This window comes from Pimephales promelas, chromosome 18, assembly GCF_988280905.1.
Source record: "Pimephales promelas chromosome 18, fPimPro1.hap1.1, whole genome shotgun sequence".
Classification (NCBI taxonomy): Eukaryota; Metazoa; Chordata; class Actinopteri; order Cypriniformes; family Leuciscidae; genus Pimephales; species Pimephales promelas.
Window position 1 is genome coordinate 29,344,052 of NC_142786.1, and position 17,222 is coordinate 29,361,273.

The 17,222-nt window shown below is 37.2% G+C and overlaps 1 protein-coding gene across 5 annotated transcripts in view; it reads left to right on the forward strand.

The window, feature by feature from the left end:
• Positions 1-17,222, forward strand: part of nrsn1l (neurensin 1-like) — a 404,164-nt gene that overhangs the window by 217,111 nt on the left and 169,831 nt on the right. For 4 of the 5 annotated variants that reach the window (XM_089123359.1, XM_089123357.1, XM_039681108.2 and 1 more), the window contains one exon: positions 5,218-5,406. The exons of the other annotated variant lie outside the window; for it this stretch is intronic. The gene's annotated coding sequence lies outside the window, so the exon portion shown is untranslated. The remainder of the gene's footprint in view (positions 1-5,217; positions 5,407-17,222) is intronic. 5 annotated transcript variants of the gene reach the window in all.

A 17,222-nucleotide genomic window follows, 5' to 3' on the forward strand; every position in this document is an offset into this window, starting at 1 on the left:
TGTGAACGCTTGGCCAATGGTGAATCTAAAAGTATGTAAATTTGATTTGAAGTCAAGTTCAAGCAGTTTTTAACTCCTGATTAAGTATTTCAGCCACAAATTATGAAATAGTAATGTTCTGACCTAGAAATCACTTTTTTTTCTTTTTGTAGAGATGCTGTTCTGTAGTTTTGTCACGATACTGGAATTTCCAACTTTGAGACGAAACCTTGAAAAATGTTTCATTTATGATACCAGGGGGAAACTGCATGTATACCACCATAAAGTTTGTTTATATATATATATATATATATATATATATATATATATAATTTGGGTAATTTTGTTGTAATAACTTGCACAGAGAATTACATTTACCCCAAAAAGACAGGTGAACTGTCAGTATTAATATAAGAACAAATAAACAAATTGCCATCATAGCACAAATAAATACAGTAGAATAAAGAGTCAAATGAAACAAACATGGCTTTGAGACTTTCAGTCGGGTCTAACAGTAGTATTCAGGTAAGAAATAATCTAGAAATGAAAATAATCAAATGTAAAATAACACTGGATAGTTTTCATTGTAAAGATTAAATGCAGATCAATGGATAGAATTAAAGTCAAGTGCAGAAAGTGGTTTTCTCTTTGCCTTTTGCTCTTTGAATAACATGACAGACAGCAGCAGGTTTATTAGGCTGCTGTCACTTTAAGAGCGTATGCGTGGATGAATATACTGTTACACAACAACATAGGTTATGTTGTATAACTGAATGTATTTACCTGAATACTCAAGACTGACATTTTTATGTGTTTGTATGTGTTAGACCGTTTTAGTGCATTTTATTTGGTTAATTTTTCAAGCTGTTTGCAAGCGAATGAGATGAGTGAGTGATAGGAGGCGGGTGTGTCAGTTCACCATTGGAAAAAGGAGAGAGCGAGAACACGCAGCTGGTCTCTATACTGCAGAAAATAAGTATTTGAGCCGTTTCAGATTATTCAGTATCGAAATAACAATATTTTTTGGCAACACTATTCGGTTTTGAATCATTTGAATACATTCACTGAAAAGATTTCAGCTTTTTCACGGGTTCATTTAGTTTTTGTGTCAAGTGAGTGGCTTTTTATGTGTTATAAATGATGAGCCACTGAATTATTCACGCAACCAAACACCAAAACAAGTTTTCTTATCTGTTATTAAAATGTGTGTGTGCAAATATAGCCTACTAAGAGACTCTAGAAAGTGTGTTTAAGCATCATTAGCATTTCCCCACTTTTCCCGTCTTTTACTTCGCAATCTTCTCAGCTGCTGGAACAAGCTAAATTGAACTGACATGATTCTGCCTCTCATTATTCTATGTAATCCATAAATTAAATCAGAATGAAACGCTACAGGGGTGCCAATCAACAGTAACAACAAAAGACATTTTTGCACTTGTAGACGTGTCAGATGCTGCATCCAAAGTGGCATTTAGATGTATTTACATTGACTGTTTTAATGCAGTTCAGAGGTGGCATGAATGCATTTACACTGCAAATGCGTAAATGGTGTGATATTGTTTTTTAAAAAAAAAAATATATATATATATATATAATATATATATATATATACTGGTGCTGCACTGTGACTGCGCTCACAGCTGACTTTACCCCTTTTTTTGTCCTGACAATGTGTTACTTACATTTAGGAAAACGATGTTTAGAATTTAAGAATCAATTTGAATCTGTAGAAGATAGTCACACTTGAATGCTATCTGCTCATAGTCAGTCTTTAAAGGCAGGAGATCAAAACTGAGAGCATTCAGTGGGAAAAGAAAGTGTCAAGTGAATGAGTGATTCATTCACAAACAAAAAGCTACTAGGTGCAATGCTGTCAGTGTGAAAGAACAACTGCTGCTTCACTTAGTGCTTGTACGTGTGGTGTAAAACAGGCCTTTGACTGTCCCCAGACACATTGCTTGCATTTATTCTCATTATTTTCTGTGTTTCTCCCACCATCTCTACCCCCCCTCCAGGGTGTTAAATGAAGAACTTTTGATGTGTTTAACTCAAAGATGGCAGGCAGCTGGCAAGAGCTTCAAATCATGTGGCTTTTTTAGCCCTTTGCAGCTGTTTGCTGGATTACTGCAACTTAAAGCATTGGATATACAGCAGATGTACACAGTTAACAGTGACGGACAGGTTGTTTAGATGGAAATTGCATTAGAAAAACACTGTTGGCACACAAACCGCAGACAATTCATCGTAAAAATAGCTTGGCGCTCATACGCTAATTCCTACGTGAATTTTCTCGCGTAGCATTTGCATGTGCTTTTTGCTAGAAGCTTGCTTTATTAATTACCTTGATCATGAGGTCAAGTGGTCTCTTTAAATGCACTCACTGGTTGTGTGAAGGAACTTTGAGAATGTGCTTCAAACGACCTCCTCTGACTGTGGCGGCACGATCTATGTAGAGAAACGTCAGTGTTAAGTGCTGAGAATCCAGTGTCATTCGTTTTAAAGGACTGCTTTACTGCTGAAGGCTGGGAATGCATAATCGGGCTCTTTAAAGAAGCGTTTGGCTGTTGAGCTGGGGGAATGTGGGCTGTCACTGAGCTGCTTTGGTGCCCAGTTCTGCCTCAGCTGTTGACCACTGCCAGCTTGGCCCAGCTCAAACAGTCAGCACAGCTGTGAACTCAGAGAACTGCCATATTTTGATCAATTTCAGCATATGTGCTCTAGAGTTACGGTCAGTCCTTGCTGTTCTTTACCTTTGGACTACCCTCCTGGTAAAACAATGTCCTAACCTCTTAAAGCAACACCAAGGAACTTTTCCATGTGGTCGCCTCAGTTGGAAGTGGAATTGTCCTCATTAGAACTGCAGAAACGCGACCTGATCTGGCAATCTCTTACATAGCGTGCGTATACCAAATAAAGGGCTGCAAAGCAGTGGCATAAGTGCATTTCGCCATGTCACGACTTGACGAACCACTGAAACGATTTTGGGAAGATTATTTGAAGGTAAAAAATCCTACTTAGCGTTGCTTTAAGGTGGTCAAGCTGCTCACAGTGGTTTTTGCTTGACATTCCTTTGAATCAAGTGTAGACTTAGTTGTTTTCGCTCAGGAAATTTGTCTTGGACTCAAAGATGCAGTAGTACCCAACATGTGACGATAACATTAACGGAGTAGTTCACTTTTGAAAAACACTTCCTGATCAATTTCACTCACCTCCATGTCATCCAAGATGTCATTCTTTCTTCAGTCGAAAAGAAATTAAGCTTTTTGATGAAAACATTCCAGCATTTTTCTCCGTATAATGCACTTCACTGGGAACCAAACGGTTCAAGGTCCAAATGACATTTTCAGTACAGACTGCAAACTGTTCAAAGGGGTTTAAACGATTCTAGACGATGAGTAAGGGTCTTATCAAGCGAAACGATCTCATGAAAAATGTATTTGTACAATGTAATTTGTATTGGAAACATCAGATTTTTAGAAAAAAGTGTGAAAGTAGCTTTACCGGGCACAGTCCACACACTCTTATGGGAAATTGTAAGTATTACTGTTTTGGCAAATTGGTGGCTAATCATTGTGCCCATTGTAAACAGATTGAATGAAATTGTATAAGTGTCATACGTATTCATATTCAAAAATGTCATATGTATTCATAAAAATTAGCTACCAATTTGCCAAAACAGTAATACTTACAATTTCCCGTAAGAGTATGTGGACTGTGCCCGGTAAAGCTACATTTTGAAACGATACAGGCCTAACTTTTGCTTGTGCAACACTGCAGATACTCTTGGTCCAAGATGAATTATCTTGATAAGGTGGTTGACTGTTTAGCCTTACACTAAACTAGCCAAACGTGTTTGCTAGTTTTATGCGGATAAAGCTGGTCTCCCAGTCTTGGGCTAGCTGGTGTTCAGCTGATGCGCCATACAGTCTTCTAGCCTCGCCAGAAGAAAAGTTTACCAGCCCTAACCAGCTTGACCAAGATGGTCTACCAGTCCCAGCTGGTAATCTGGTCAATTTCCTAATGCAGTTTTGGATCAATGTAACTAGCTTTAGAAAGATTGTAAGATTGTACTCCATCCAGATACACATGTATTTGTCCTACTGCCTTGAGATAGAATCCTCTGTGTAATTTGTATGTCCAATTTAATGTTTGTGTTTTCCAAGGAATCAATTGGCTGTTAGATTTCTCTTCAAAGGTGTGTAACTCTATATCCCATAGATCAGCAAAGTATGGCACATTCATAAGGTCAATTCATAGCCTCAGTTATTAAGCACTGAAATATATTTTGATAGCTGTAAATGTGCGGTATATTCATAAATAATTACCAGAGTGGCTTTTTCACACTTCCTTTCCTGCTACTGAGTCCTCAGAGAGCACTTGTCATTGACTTGTGGGTAATCTTAGCTATTGCTGATAGGGAAGAGGTGGGAAAATTTTCATTAGGCAAGTGGCCATCTTTCCCTCTCTCTCTCTAATGTGTGTGTCCATATTGAGTCATGAGCTCTGCTACAGGGATCAGAAGGGCTGAGGGGGAAAGTCCCGAGTCTTTTCGGTCTGCACCTGGACACACTCACATTCCACAGGCCTGAATGAAGGACCTGTATGAGTGTGTGGGTGGGTGGGTGTGTGCTGCAGTTTGGGTCCTGAAATGTGAAGTATGCTAATGCTGTATTTCCTAACCACATGAAACAACCTTTGAAAATGACATAAATTTAACAGTTCTGTTGATTTATGTTTTCTTTTTCTCCGCCTAAGTGTTTGTGTCACTCAAAATGGTCTATTTATACATCTCTCACCTGTTTTAGCACTAAAACGGTAGTCATTCAGTCATACGCATATTTACATAGCTATCTTACTGCAGTGGAGACTTCCCATTTACTAATTATAGTTATAGCAAACCAGTAAATTCTTCAAACATTTCTCCTAATGTGGTTTGTGCAAGAACTAAACTGGCATGAGGGTGAGTGAATTATGAGAGAATTCAATTTTTCCTTTGGAAAAGGACAAAAAGAAAACCCTAAGACTCCCAAAGTATGGCTCTATCGACAACACACAGGTCTTTCTCCCTGCCTAGCCTTCTGGCTGATTGTCTAAGTGTTTGAAAAACCAGAGCTTGGAAGGAATGTGTTCCTGATAGCTCAAAATAACAGTAGGACGGGGTTTTTACACACACTCTGGGCCAGAACCTTGTTGTTTCCGGAATCATCTTTGACCTTCTCTCTTTTGTCCATGCCACAGATTCTTGAGTGGGAGCTGAGGCCTTTCCGAGACACAACAGAAACCAGAGGCTGTGGTTCATTTCATGACTTCCTCCTCATTGTTTGCCTGTCTGTGTGACTGGAAACCGGCAGTGACAGACAGATGACTTTGGTCGCTCTTAAACCGAGCCTGTAGAGAGACTGGACCTGACTCCTTCAGAAGGAGCGAGTGAGTAATCAAGCCCGACGGCCGAACGGCATGCTTTTCCCACACTTCTGTAACCTGTCATGCTGACCTTGTTTCTAGTACAAGCACTAGTATGCTTTCAGCTTGATGTCCAAATTATCTCGGCACACTGCTGCCAAGTTGCTTCAGTGGTTTACACAGTCCTGCGCCCATTGGTCATTGAGTATTTTGCTCTCTCTTTCCTTTTTCGTTTGGTTGTGATAAGAGGGTATAGCAGGCCGTATTGAGGTCAGAGATGGGGATCTGGCCTCTTCAGCTGCATATTTAAAGCACCGCAGTGAGCACTAACTTAGAAAAACAGGACCCGTAAATTGACAAGAGACGTTACAAGAGCGTTGATAGCTTAGCCAGATGCTAGGCCCCCTGCGTGGGTGTTTGCGTAGATGTCTGTCTTATGCTGTGTGTGTTTGGGGCCCAATGTCGTTCATTGCATTAACCCTTTTGGCTATGCCCTTTTAGGACAATTGTAAACACAATGCACACTGAAGTGCAAATGTAACCAGCGGCGATATAGATAAACACATTTGCCTGTCAGTTATACTTGTTTTACTGTATCTTATGGTGGCTTCAGGCACTGTCATTACTATTGATTATTGCATACAGGCAGGACATCTTTGTTTTGAATTGGTATACAATGATAATTGAAACTTCATATTTGAGGACAGAAATTTAAGAATCAACCATTAAAAATATATATATATATATATATATATATATATAAATATATACTATATAGATATATATTATCAGTGACTGTGTGAACCAATTATCTAAATGTAGTCTTTTGTGATTACAGCCCTAATTGCATGCGAGTGGGGGATGATTAACAGTGTCTTGACATAAAGAAAATCTAGTTAAAACACATGTGCCAAGATCTTATAAATATAATACTATTTTTACTCATGTTGGAAAAACCTTTTATTATCTTTTCAAGAAGTTTCAATTTAATGACTTTAAAGATGTCGTGGTGTATCCAAGTAAAAAGTAACAACATAGTTTCTTTATACTTTGAATGTGTGTTCATTTTTTAATCAAGTTTTTAAACAGATTTTTCAAGTTAAAAAAAAAAAAAAAAAAAAATATATATATATATATATATATATATATTTACAAATATCATGAATTACCATCATGTTTTTGCAGTCACACCACATGGCAGTGTACAATCTAACCATGCCTTATCATTAAAAAAAGACCAATTATTTGATATTTAAATTATTGACCTTAACAAACAGTAATGAAGGTCTTTATGGACCGTCATTTGTCGCACATGACTTGACTTGGTGACTAAAAGTTTATTTTTAGCCAAAAGCAGTTTTTTTTTCTAAAAAAAAAACAAAATCCTAAATAACATGACGGCATTATGCCAAAACTACTGTAAGTTTTTACATTTTCATCCTTTTAGCAACAGAATGCTTATATTGGTTTTGTGGAGCGTTAACTTTTTTTGATGCAGTCAAACAATAATTCTGTTTTCATTGTCTTCTGTGCTCTTCTGGGCTACATTAGACTGATTTGTGTTCTCTCAGCTGCTTGGGGTCCATTGACCTACTTGCTCACAATGACAGGGCTGTTTCTTCCTGGCGGTAACAAATCGTGAACGGGGGGCATCCTGCTGGCCTAGAGAAAGGGTGATGTATGGGACTCCCACCGTTTCTCTCACGTCTCTCTCTCCTGCCATCTATTCTTTTGTTCAGGGGCCGCTGAGTTACCCTGTGCTGGCTCTTTCCCCTTTGACCTCCCCCACAGGAAGAACCAGTGACAGACTCTGAAATTCAACCGCTCTCCAGAGACACGTGTGTGTTACAGCTCCATCCACATCCAGGCAATGGGCCGTGGCATTGCTACAGATTACTGACGGTATTAGTTGAACTAGTAGTGAGGTAGTAGTGTGGCTATTTTTCAGTACAGTAGCAAAGCTACTATTTGAAGCCTGTTGTATTATATATGATACAAATTACAAATTGAACGCATTTGGCTTGTGCTAGGGTATTTGTATAGGCGATCTGATTGGCTGACGCCTGCGTTGGCGCTTAAAAAAAGAAAGAAAAAGTTTAACATTTTTCAACTTCTGCCGCAAGTAACACCAGTGACGTGATGCAGCAGAAGCCACGTTTGATTTCGGCAAAGCATGACACCACCCATTCAAAGTAAATGAGAATGCACTTGACTGAAGCAACTTGATTATCCATACATAATTTAAAAAAAATGCTGAAAATGTGAGTATCAACAGGCTTTTGAGAGTCATTTAAATGTACATATATCTCAATAAGCATTGTATTATGTGTTGACCCCAGCAATACAAGTACAAAGCTTTGATCATGAAGTTAAGCATTTAAATCTTACTAAGACATATTATGGGAGATAACTGAATTTTAATTGCATTTTATATAAGCAAAAAGTAATCTAATTATGTACCATAAGTTACTTATGAGTTACCCCAACACTGAATATAAATATCAGAATTTGCAGCAAATTTGATGTTTTCTTAGTTTGGGCTGCTGTATAAAATCAATGTCTCATACTCAAGGAGGAAAAAAACACCTTGATTTTATGCGTGCGCTCATATTCTCCTCTATTGTACTATTTAGAAATTGAAATTCTGTACTATGTTACATGAAATACAATGAACAATGAAACCTAGTGTTAGAGTGATTCATGTGTGAATCAGATGAGTCGATTGTTTACAATGAATTAGTCAAACATTTTAGCAAAACAGTATGAATCAGTTTACGATTGTACGATTTAGTCTGAAACATTCTGACCGCTCAATCGGGCAATGAATCTTTTGGAGTGAAACAATAACAGGATTTATATAACAGATTTTTGAAGTGCTTTGTTATAATTTGTATGTTTTGTTACACCATTTAGGTGAACAGTGACGGATACAGTTTTAACTGCAAACTGAATTGAGCACTCTTTCTTAAAGACTCTGAAGATCACCATGCACAGCAGAAACTGTCAGATCTCATGTCTAGCTCTTCCTCAAGCTCGTATTGTGAATTAATAACATAAGTATGATCAATAATAGATGCCACTATGACTTTTGCCCCCAGACTAGACAGAAGACTATGAATTATGGATTGTTTTTTTCATAGCTAGGGAGGTTTTTATTTTCTTGTTTTGTTCGTGAGATCTCCTTCTTATCATATCTAACAGAAAGGCTTTTAAATAAAAAAAGGCCTTAGGAGCACTTATTCATGAAATGTGAGAATTTCATTGAAATATTCTGCAATAGCCCACTCTAAAACATATGGGATCTACCGGAAACTTCTTAAAGGGATAGTTCACCCCAAAATTTAACTTTGGCATGTCATTCCAAACCTGTATGAATTTCTTCAGTAAAGAAGAACATATTTTGAGAAATGTTTTTGTCCATAATTCAGTGTCAGTGGTCAATGCTAACCACAACTGTTCTTGTTTTTTCACAGAAGAAAGTCAGATAGGTTTGGGTCGACATGAGAATGACTAATTTAAAGGATTTTCCTTTTATTCTTTTAACAACTAGAGGCATTTGTTAGTGAATATGAATATATTGATGGTTTGCATTTACACAACAGTTCACCAATAAATAAACATGTCTTTATTTCACTTACAGTAATGATTATATGATTTACTTTTTTTCTGTTAAATTACAAACAGCAATTTTTGGCAGTTTAACTGTCTACTCTTTTTGCCCAGGAATAATATATATATATATATATATATAAACTTTTGTTTATACTTTTATGTATGTACAAACTTTTATTTTGGATGCGATTAATCGTTACCCAGCCATGATTTTTACCTTCACATTAAAGGTACTTACAATTATCTTTTGCAGCGTTGAGCATTGTAGCCAATCACAGACATGTCCGTTGAATGCATTGGCCAATCAGAGGCGTTTAAATAATCTCTGTGCTTAAAGTTCTAGCTCATGTCACAATGATTAAAGAAAGCGGAGCTTACCTTTCACAGAAGGGTGTTGACATTGAATGAATGCTTTGTAAAAATGTAAGTAGATGAACGTTTTTATATTTGACAACTGTTTTACAATAGATAGAAATGTTTAACTACTGAGTTTTTTTTTTTTTTTACTTTTTGAAATGAAAATATGCTATAATTAATTTCCTTGATTCATATAGAAAATGCATGTATGCATACTACTTAAAATTATTTGCAAATAGTTATTTCACTAATACAACACGCCTTTCTTGTTCTTCATTCCCTTAAACTTATTAATTCCTTTAAATAAAAATAGCCAATTTTAATGTAATTTTTAGTTTACCCAAATATTCACTGACCTTAGAACCGCCCCTGGTTGGGACTCTTAGTATTCAGCAGTATTTATTGATTTGACTGCCCCGGCATGATTGGATGAGAACTGGATAATGACATCCCTGTTTTCTGCAGAGCTGCTTTCTAGCTGAATTAAACACATTTCATAATTGCTAAACTTTTCACAGTTATTGAACTGAATCAACACTTCACTGACTTCAGATGAATAATGGCACTATTGTCTAGAGCTGGTCTACAGCATAATTGAAGTCTGTTCGCATCATTCATTATATTTTCCTGTTTATCGCTGTATTGTAAAAAGCACAATACAAGTAAAGGTGACTTGACTTGAATAATGGCAAAATTCCTGAACAATTATGGCTTCAAAAGTCTCAGAATGTGAGTCAAATAGGCAATGTTTATGGTATTTCTATGGTAATTTTTACATTAGTTTTCTTGTGATTCAGTCCTCAATCATATTTGCATAGAGTTCGGAACAACACGAGGGTAAGCGATAGTTCACTTTATTCTTTTCTTGGTGAACTATCGCTTTAAGCTATAGCATATTTAGCTTTCATCAGTCTGCACTTAGGTTTGGGTTTCCATCTGCTCATCAGAATGTTCAACATCAAAGGCAGGCATGTTTTAAAGACTATTTAGGACAATTTGGAAGCCCTGCAAACAGTAATGATCAAAGTTTAGCATGTATTTCTTGGTTGTCCTGCATGTTTAGTCAGAGTGCCATTCCTTCAGTTAAAAAGCCAAAAATTAATAATGTGCTTGTTAGCAACTGTGCTATTCATTAAAACACCAGTCACCCACATGTTCATAGCAACCCAACCACTTTGATTGAGGAGATATACAGTATATATATATATATATTATATAGCTATAGCCACCCTGGATTCCTGAAAATGTTTCTTCCCACTTAAGTATTTTCATTTGTAGCATTTCGCCTGCCATGATGTGACTGACACAATACCTCTATCCCACTCCACTTCATGCTGATATACGCTGTTAGGTATTTTGCTGAGTAAATTCTGTGCCAGATCCAAATCCCCTCCATCCCGTCCTCCCGACACTCCCTCCTTCAGATGGATTTATACCGATTTTTAAGACTTTTATCTTTTTCGGGTTTGTAATTTCTGTAAGCAGACACTTAACCAATGCAAAGCTTTGCTGACTAAGATGGTTGGGAGTTAGCGAGAGAGATCACAACCGCTCAGAAGCATCAGTCACACACACACACACACACACACACACACACACACACACACACACACACAGACACGTGTGGATACCTATTGCACATCCATATATTGTAAACAAGTACATGCATTTAAGGACATACACTTACGCAATATCCGCATGAAAACCTTTGTTTAATGTTAATGTTTCCTTCCTCCTTTTATATACTGTTTACATATGGACTCATTTATAGTGCCTATAAACAAATCTATTAAAAAAAGATTAAAAGAAGTATTTACACAACACACAGATATGTACTTATGTATGCAGATTTATTTAAGTCAATATGACCACATGAGTGAATTGGCTTCAGATAAATAAAATTACATGCTTTTTTGAGTAGTTAATAATAGTTTATTTTTATAAAAGGATAAAAATGTCAAGTGATGCAAGCAACTAGCATGCAGTGGGGGAAAAATGAAGCAGGATATATATGATTTGAAGGCCATCATAAATGTTTGTCAAGATCAATAAGCCGATAAATATTGAATAATTCAATATTTTAATTATGAGACTTCACCAAAATGTCATATTTTTTATCAAATAAAATAAATAAATATAAAATATTTGTAAAATATTTAAATGTATATATATTTAAATTTAAAAATATATATAAAAAGTGTAAAATATATTTAAATAAAAAAATATTTTATTTTATAAAATAAAATTTCTAAATGAAATAGTTACAGGTGTTGACAAACACGTGTAGTTTGGGCTACTTTCGTGTAGTCATACTATTCGGAAAAAGATACCAGTATTTGAAACATTGTTTTATTTATTTCTTGTTTATAAATCAATAAATGCATTCATATATATATATATATATATATATATATATATATATATATATATATATATATAATTTACAAAAATCTATAAATATTTAAAATATCTATTCAACAAATGCATTAATAATATATTCATAAATATTACAAAAAAGTTTGTGTATTTATGATGTCAAATCGATTAATTGCGATTAATCGTATCCGACATGAGTTTGTTTATATAATATATTTGTGTACATAAATGTGTGTGTGTGTGTGTTTAGAGAGAGAACTTGGCATCTGTTTTCAACTAGATTTCTTTTTATTTATCGTGGACCTTAGATATTAGTGTTAAGTTGACTGTCAAAATTATCATATTAACGATATAATATTCATGTATTTATTTAATTTTTTTTAATACAGTGAAACATAATATAATGATTATAGATAAAAAGGAAACTTTTAATAATCCAATCTACTTACATCAGTTCAAAATTTCCTATCCAGCACAATTTTACCACATATCTTTAAACATGTAGGACAGAGGCTGTTATTTGGACATCTCACCACACAATTACTGATTCTCATTCCAGCTGAAAAGGCCACAGTGGCCCTAGAAAGAAGAACATTGTGTTCATTCAGTGAAGATAAATGTCTTTATGCTCACCACCACGGAGAGTGCATGCCTTAAAAGTTAACGGACAGACCATAAGTCAGTATCAGCTTTTTAAACCTGATATTTGTGCCAGACTGGGAGTAGATTCACCCATCAAACAAAACAAACTGAACAGGCAGACGCGTCTCCTCTCCCAAGCCTGTTTGGAGAACGGTGAGTTCCTTGTTTGTCAGTGTGTTTGGGGAGTTGTGAGGGAGAGAGAGCGGATGTACGTTTTATGTCAGTTCCTCTTTTTGTGTGGAACGATATGAGGTCTGAGAGGGGCAGTTAAGGGTGCGCTGGTGCCAAAAGCATTATTTGGAGTGAGCAGACAGTAGCCGTCAAAACAGGAAAGGCAACAGCAGATGCTGAGATCTGCAGCACGCCATGAAGGTAACCTCAAGCCTTGGCCCCCTGCTCTCACAAACTCAACTTCCTGTTTAGCAGAGCACAGGGGATGACCCTGTGGTTAAATGCAAGTAGAAGTAGAAACAACTGACCAGAATCTAACAGTCACTCGAAGCGTGTAAATAGTAACAGGTGTGAGAATGAAATGTGTAGTTTGGGCTGCTTTTTTGGTAGTCATGTTCCAGTGAAAATTTTATTGAAACATTTATTCATTTAATCTTAAATAAACTGTGCTTATTTAGTTTTAGAAATAAATCAAACAATTTAAAAAAATGTTTTAGTTAATAAATATATGTATAAAAAATACATCAATAAATAATTTTTAAAAATGTTTACTTGTTTAAATATATATTTTATTTTTAGAAATAAATACAAAAAGATATATAAATATTTATATTTAGAAATCAATTAGTGAAATTCAAATATATTTATGTATATTTCTTTTAGAAATAAATAAAATATTTGTTTTTGTTTGTCCACTTATTTATTGATAGATTGATTGGCTAAGCTAATGCAGACAATCAAATCTATAGTGGCCAAGTTAAAGGGTCACCGTTATTTTTTTTTTTTCATATTAAAGCAGCACTTTGTAGTTTTGTCAACCTTTATAATATTTTTCCAAAACGCTTGAGATGGCACATCCACTTACAATAGGTTGAATGACAGGTCTGCCATAGCCTGACGTGCTCTGTATCGCTTTTACTGGCACTCTGTAACTTTGGGGAGCGGGTAGGAACCAGAGCACAAAAAAAAAAAAAAACTACAAAATTCGACTGCTTTACGGCATACACCACTTCCTCAAATTCCGACTCGAGAGCCCACCGAGCGTTTTTTTTTTACCAGCGTACGTTTTCATGGCTGAAGCAGCAAGTAAAACCAAACGTGAAGCGCGTCAGAAACTGAGCGCGTGAGCGATTGTAGAAGTATTGTATTGTAGAAGACAATACTGTTTCCCAACTGTAGGGGGACCCTGAGAGCAAAATTTAAAAAAATAAAAAAATAACAGAATGCTGCTTTAAACTATGCTATTCCCTTAAAGGGTTAGTTCACCCAAATATGAAAATTCTGTCATTATCTACTCACCCTCATGTTGTTCCAACCCCGTAAGACCTTCGTTCATCTTCGGAACACAAATTAAGATATTTTTGATGATATCTGAGAGCTGGATCACTCCTGCATACTAGTCCACTAGCTTCTTGAGGAATTGAAACTTGCCGGCCTCAAAGTTATTAAAGACATTGTTAAAATAGTCCAAGTGACTTCAGTGGCTCAATCTTAAGTGTATCAAGTGATGAGAACACTTTTTGTGTGCAAAAACAAAACAAAAATAACGACTAACGTCAGCGTTTCTAAATTCGTCCGCTTCACTAAAATGCCCCCCCGAGAATCAAAACGCAAAACGGAGCTGCAGCGTTTCTAAACTTCTCCGTCTTCGTTTTTTTTTTCCGTTTTAGTCTGGAAGGGAGGTGCAAACGTAGCAAAAGGTATCTGTTTTTAAACAAAAACGCAGTAGTGTGGATGGGACCTAATCGCGTGATACACTTTGATAGCATTTAACTTAGCCCAGTTCATTCATTAGGATCCAAGCAGAGAAGCGACCAAACACCGCCACGTTTTCCCTATTTAAATACAGTTACACGAGTAGTGTGACTCGACCAAGAATGGTTGTTACGGCCTCAGCCTTATGGGTGTTGCCTATGTATTTGTGTGTGTATGTTTGTCTTGTAATCTAATTAATGTCTCTTCTTAAGTGTAGGCTCCTCCCTTGCGCACCTGTGGTTCGTTGCTCTGATGGCTCGTGCTGAGCATATAAGCGGTGTGTGCAGGAGTGTGAGACACGCAGCGGTGAAACTCCGTGCGCGTCATGACCATCTAAACATCGGATCAGCTTCAACTCAAGCCTGTGTTCTTTGTATTGTGCCACTATTCTGTTTTATTTTGTTAGTGTTTGGTATGTCTAGTGTAGAGAAAATGTGAGTTTTCTGTGGGAAGAGTGAGAACATGAGAGACGTGAGATTGTGCAGTCATTTATTAGTATAAATAAATGTCTTAAACTGCTTTTTGCCTTGCGTCTCCTTTTATGTTATTGAACCCTTACAAAACGAGCATTCTTAACAACAGGGTTCGTAACATAATTGGGGGCTCGTCCAAGATATGTGTTTGAGTAGTGGCAATTTGATTGATCTAATTTAATTCAGGTGACCAATATCCTCTGGTTAGTTAGAGTAAGCCAGCAGGGCTGTGCTTAGCGCCAGTTCTGACGACGGTTTACTGTTTATTGTTTTGCTTTATTATTTTAGTTTGTTGTTTTTGGAGGTATTCCGGGGGAGAGAGCGATCTCTTAATCGGTACCCTCTGAAGACTAGGTAGGGTATTATTTAGATTAATGGCTAGGTAGGTAGGTCCAGAGGGTGTTGGATTATCCTGATTGCTTTTGCGTGTTTTTCTTTTCGTTTTTTTTTATAAAGATGGCAACGTTTGAGCTCAGTCAATTTTTAGATCAACCTAGTGTTGAAGCTTTAGAGACATGTCGAAAAAATGATTTGTTTCTTATTGCTCAACATTATGAGATTTCTATCTCTAGAACACTTCGTAAGGAAGAGTTGAAAGCTTGTTTAGTGACTAGTCTGATTAATAAAGGGGTATTTTCTTCTATTGAGGCTGTTCCTACTGCAGCAGCGGAGTTGGCGATACCAGCTGCAGGAAGTCCGCCCTTACGTGTAACGAGTGGTGTTCCAGTTACTCCAGTGATCGGGGTTGGTGCGGAGGTACGTCCGTCTTTTTCACTACCTAAATTTGAACCTTTTTCGCTGTCCGCAGAATCATCAGGTTTGCGTACAGATTCCCGTTTAAAGCTACGTTTAGCACGGTTACAGTTAGAAACTCAGGATAAAGCTCAGGCGAGACAAGATGATTTGAAGCATCAGATTGAAATGTACCGAATTGACGCTGATATGAAGGTGCGATTGCGGGAGTTGGAGTTGCAGGCTGCTTCAGAGGTACCTAAAAAATCTATCGTCAAAACATCTCGGTTGGAGGTTAATTCTGAGACATCTGCTGGTCCATCCACTTCGGGTGTTAATTCTGTGCCGTCTGATGTGGGATCTGAGTCTGTAGCGCCGTTTTCGACACATTTTGATGTGGCTAAAAATATATCTATTGTTCCACCCTTCCGTGAGAGGGAAGTTGAGGCATATTTTCAAGCTTTTGAACGAATTGCTGTTGCCTTAAGATGGCCAAACGAGGTTTGGGCACTAATGTTACAATGTAAACTCTCAGGTAAGGCACAAGAGGTGTGTGCATCTCTCTCGGTAGATGAAAGCGTACAGTACGATGCCGTGAAAACTGCAATATTACGAGCGTATGAATTAGTTCCTGAGCACTATCGACAACGATTTCGCACTACGAACAAAGGCATGTCTCAAACGTATGTCGAGTTCGCTCGCGAAAAGGGCATTTTATTTGATCGGTGGATCAAGGCGTGCAGGGTAACTGACTATAATTCTTTGCGAGAACTTTTGCTGATTGAAGAATTTAAGAACTGTGTTCCCGAACGTACTGCGTTGTATTTAAATGAACAGAAAGTCAGCACTGTACAACAGGCTGCCGTGTTAGCTGACGAGTACGCATTAATGCATAAAACTGTGTTTTCAAAGCGTCCGTCTGACTGTGGGGGTTCCTCATTAAAGGAAAATGAAAATCTTTCCGACTCACGAAATAAATGGGTTCCAACCAGTCCGAAGTTTAACCGAGAGTGCAGTTATTGTCACAAGACGGGACATGTTATAGCTGAGTGTCGTACTTTAAAACGCAAACAAGAGCGACAAGATTCTTCATCTTTCCAGCCTCGAGGTTCAGTACTAGTGAAAACTGTGTCCCCATCATCCGTCAGTTCTCTTGTGACACCTGACAGCTGTTTTCAGCCTTTCGTATTCGATGGATTTGTTTCGTTAAATGAGAAGGTCGAAAGCCGAAAACCTGTAAGAATTCTCCGTGACACAGGAGGATCTCAGTCCTTTATATTATCAGATATTCTGGGTTTTTGTGCTGATTCGGCATGTAATACCAGTGCGATTGTGCAGGGTATTGAAATGGGTTTTGTGCCTGTTCCTCTCCATCGAGTATATGTTTTTTCTGATTTGGCATCTGGGTGCTTTGAGGTTGCAGTTCGTCCTTCTTTACCGGTGAAAGGTGTGGATTTTATCATGGGAAATGACATAGCTGGAGGTAAGGTAATGCCGGTAGTACAAGTTGTTGATGTCCCATGCAATGATTCGCAGGCTGATGCACTTGGTAAAAATTTGCCGAATGTGTTTAGTGCTGTTGTAACGCGAGCACAGGCGAAACAGGACATTCACGAAAGTAATACTCTTTGTGATTCTGTCTTTTCACAGATTTTGAAAACTGATGTTCTTCCCGACTCCCCTGACTCGACTAAAACGACTTTAAAGGCATCTGATGGCTTT